Below are 4655 nucleotides of genomic sequence, written 5' to 3' on the forward strand. Positions count from 1 at the left end.
TAAAAATAGGAAAAAAATACTAAAAATAGGACTGAGATATGTATGCTTTCCACAATGCGAAAATTTCAGTTGGAATCATGGAATTAACACAAAATGGAATCCAGTATAAAACGTGGAATCTCATGGAATTTGCTCATTTGGGTGAGTTTCTGATGTATTTTGGACAATACAATGTACTTTGGATGCTGTTGTTTTCTGCAACTGCTATTACTTGGTTTATTTATTTAATTACTTATTCACTTTCAAGGCAACATTTTTATCTTTGTTTAATTTGAGTTGAAAAAAATCAAATGACTGGGAATTAAACATTCTAGGGGGTTAAATAAACAATTTTCATTTATTAATCAGTTGTAGTACATTATAGTTTTGCAGAATCTTCATTACGTTTGACTGAAAGGGTACTAGTATGACAAAATGGCTCAGGGGTACACAAGTCTAAAAAGGTTGGGAACCACTGCCTTATAGASTAGGAGCTAAAATTTATTTGGCAATCAAACATTCAGAGCAGAGCAGAAGTTTGTGATGATCTCAAACTTCTGCTCTGCTCCTTCCCTGCATATTTAGTTGAGGACTTGTACAGTATTTTAATATTTATCCAAACTTAAAGCGGTATTAATCACAACATAAAATAATTATTAGAGTTTATACTTGAAATTACTGCACTGAAAAGTTAGCCATTGTAAGAAAGGCCATCAGTGTCACAGTTGTTAAAGGTTTAGAGCTCAAAACAACACTGATTGTTTAACAAGGAAATGGCCAACATGGCTGCAGACTTKCTTTACACAAAGAGTGCAACATAAGGAGAAACCAAGATATGTAACTGGTACAGCCAACACAATGCAGAATATAAGACACTAAAGAGCTGAAAGGACAAACACCTGTGAGGAAGACAAGCAGGAGTGGGGGAGCCCAGAGGAGCAGGTAACATAGACACATAGGGAGTATGAGCACAGAATGGAAAACAATAAACAACTAAAAAAATGTGAATTTTCACAATCAGAGCATTTCAGCACTAACGTTGAAAGACATTTTATTGAAACTTAATAAGATATAATTATCTTTTTATTAATGAATGTTTACGCAACAGCTCGTGACCCAAACAGGAAAAGTGATGGGCAAAAAAAAGACTTCCTGAGTTTTTTTTTTTTTTTTTGTAAAGGTATTGTCCCAGACCGACATATTGTATTATTATGTATTGGATTGTATAATATCACATTGTATTGGATACTAAGTACGCTGCATTCATTCTTTAAGGTTCCATTTTTCTTCCACTGGGAATTCCCTTTATTTTAGAAATTGTTGGGGATGTGTGTGTTGCATTGATACATACATTCTTTTCCTTTGCTTCCACCAAACTGTTTATATTGAACAAATCAGAAGCACATTATACAGAGATTGGTATTTTTATATGAATGTTCAAAGTGATTCGAATACATTTTTTAGAAACTTCATGTTGTGTCATTTTTTTTTGCTCAGCAGATGGCAGCATTATCAAATAAATTTTAAAAAGGAATAAGAAGATGGTAAAAGCTCCTTTTGTCTGGGCAGATATTTTCTGTAAAGATAAATACGTAGCTGATATATGTGTGATGCTAAAACCTTTGGGCTTCTACACACATATTAGACCTTTAATTTAGAGAATTTATAACATACTTGGTGAGATGTCTTATAATATTTATATAGTATTGTCACTCAGTTAAACTATTCATGTAAACAAGAATGATGAAGTGAGTCTTCATAATATAAATTAGGCCAGTGGCAGATCTAGAATTTTTCTGAGTAAGAGGCAATCAAGGGGCCGCAATATTCATAAAGGGGCCAAGTATTTGTTCAACATCCTTGCACACAAAGCCCCAGTTTTGGTAAGGTGTATTTAAACAGTCACACATGTTCAAACATTTGTATTCTCCTTACTAATTTTATATTCATTTTTACTGAACATTGATAAAATACTCTCAAACACACAGCATGTGAGGAAATCCAGCCATCATTTGTGAGTTGAAACACTTTTATATGCAGGATTGCTCAAATCTTCTTGAGAAGAGAAGAGTTCTGTGAGCTTGATTCATGCAAGACTTTCCCATTTGACTCATTAGTGCTACTAGTGATGGGACTGCACCCTCCATCAACGCTCTCTGGTGAAGTGCAAAYGAGTGACAGGACAATGGCACGTCAGGGGGCTAGTCAGATTTCAGCTGGGGCCAATGTCCCTATAGCCTGGACACTGCTTTCCTATCCTACACTTGATTCTGCTTGATTCTAATCTCCCTTCACTGCTTCGTCTGGGCTCCCCCCACCTCCACCCCCACTTTTTTTTTGACTAGGATTTCTCCAATAGAAGTTCAACCGGGCCAATCAGTAAATAGAGGGAGGAGTCATGAACATGATGTTGATTTTCTTTGCTGTTTTAGTCTGCCTGTATTTTTTTTTTTCAAAGTTTTTTTTTAAATTATTTTTAACATAAACCACAAACAAAGAACAAAATAACAACCCCCCCACCACCACCAAGAACCCTCCCGTCCCTCCCCACCTATACCGGATCTACCAAAAAAAAAAAAATCATAAATACATCTTGTATTCATATAACAGAAAATACAAATCACAGGTTTGTGTACAAAGAACCAATATTTGACCTTTACACAAAGTTATCTGCGGAAATTTTCTCCATGTAGGATATACAGTAAATGGTTGCCAGATTTCAAAGAATTTGTTTACAGATCCCCAGTCTGCCTGTAGTTTAACAATGGCAGTGGAGAAAATGAATGAAGTCATTCAGTCTGTGTTTACAAGGCTTCCAAATTAAAATAAATTTGTCTGACAAAGCCTGCAGCCCTCATTTACAGCCATTTTGTTCGGCTCAGTACTTCTCTCTTTTCAGTAGAGGATGGTTGTTTGCAGTGCACGCAATTTCTGGTTAGCTTCGTAGCTTAGCTTCCTTCATGGTCAAGCTAGAGCACATACGTCACGGCCAAACATTAGCGATTGGGTAAAATCAGATCCAACTGCTTTAAACTTCAACAGAGTCCACACCTCCAGCAAAAGCTGAGAGTCCAGACTCCCTGCACGAAGCAAAGCATAGAACAAGGGGCTAGTTTTTACCAGGCTAATGCCCCAGCCYCAGTAGCTATACCCCTGAAGTAGGCTAATTTTGAAGCAAGTTTTTCAGCACTTTTGATGACTTTTAAAAACTCAAGTTATTGTGGAAGACTAAATTTGAGCAAAAATGCCTAAAACAGACTGTTTATCTGTTTACTACTTAATGACTAATCATAGTTAATGACTTATAGAAATCAGTACGTAGTTGTGTTTTTTATTTTTATTTTGACTTTTCAAACTTTGGGAAGTTGAAACTCCTCCATTAGTCAAACATCTCGGTGCTTACCTTTTGGGTTTGCTATTTTTGTGCATTAACTTCACTCACCTGGGCAAAAAGCTTTAAATAACTGTCCAATCCTACGTGCAGTCAAGGAGAAACGAAGCATCGGGATCACTTTGTTGCTCAACTTTGCACAAGTCCATTCAGCCATAAACAGACTGCCCCACTGGCACAGTTAGTAAAAGCAAGAACTTTATTTCTGGCTCCTACTGAGGAGGCATGTGATGCTCAGGAAGGCAACATGTGTCACATTAATGGCTCTCTTTCTATCTTAGCAACTTTCATACCATCTACAGAACAGGTGATGTACGTCTGAATGTGTTCAGACTCACTTTGATCACAAATCTGAAAGTGAATGGAGTGGATTATGCTACTTTAGGGATTAAGTTGTTTTGACCCACTTCAGACGGGTTGCTCCCTCAGTGACCTAATTTGTTTGTATTAAATGAAAAAATATAGCTGAAACGTGTTTTAAGTGGGTTGTTGTATTATAGATTAATAAATCATTAAAAGTACCCAACAAAACCAACAGTAGATACAGTACATTTAAAGTTGTTTTCATGACTTTAATTTTCAAATGTATTTGTACTTGTTTGGTCCACATTGTACAGTTAGAAGTTTACAGCTTGGTCTTGAGTGTCGTATTAATTTTGAATCTGTTAATAAGTGGTGCTGAAAGTTCTAAACTGTCTTTAATTTGACAAGGCCAAACTCTAGTGATGTTTTGCTCGCAATCATGATTGACTGCAGATGACAGTTTCTCTTGAACAAAGACTCAAACTGTCATCCTTGGATGAAATTAAATAGGATGTTCAGGAAGCACAAAGACTCAAGCCTGCCATGAACTAGTAACTGCTGAGACACTAGAGTCCCTGTCCACAGTGAAGCAAGTTCTATGTCTCTGGGGACTGACAAGCAGTGTTGTATAAAGTACCTCAAAGTGATACTTGAGTAAAAGTACAAGTATCTTACCATAAATTTACTTTGGTAAAAGTTCAAGTCTCCTCTGAGAATATTACTTGAGTAAAAGTCTTAAAGTATCTAATATATTTTATACTTAAGTATCAAAAGTAAATTCATGACATAAAATGTACTTAAGTATTAAAAGTAAAAGTATTGAGTAAAAATGAGTGGCTAGACTTCCCAAAATGACATTTATTGGGAGTTGATACCCTCAAAAATGTTTTTCTTAAGGCCAAAATGGCTATATTGTCATATAAAAATGTTAATGTTAAAAAACTTAGGATGCACTACATCTGTTGCAAGACACCTGTTTCAG

Source organism: Austrofundulus limnaeus, unplaced genomic scaffold (assembly GCF_001266775.1).
Source record: "Austrofundulus limnaeus strain Quisiro unplaced genomic scaffold, Austrofundulus_limnaeus-1.0 Scaffold457, whole genome shotgun sequence".
Classification (NCBI taxonomy): Eukaryota; Metazoa; Chordata; class Actinopteri; order Cyprinodontiformes; family Rivulidae; genus Austrofundulus; species Austrofundulus limnaeus.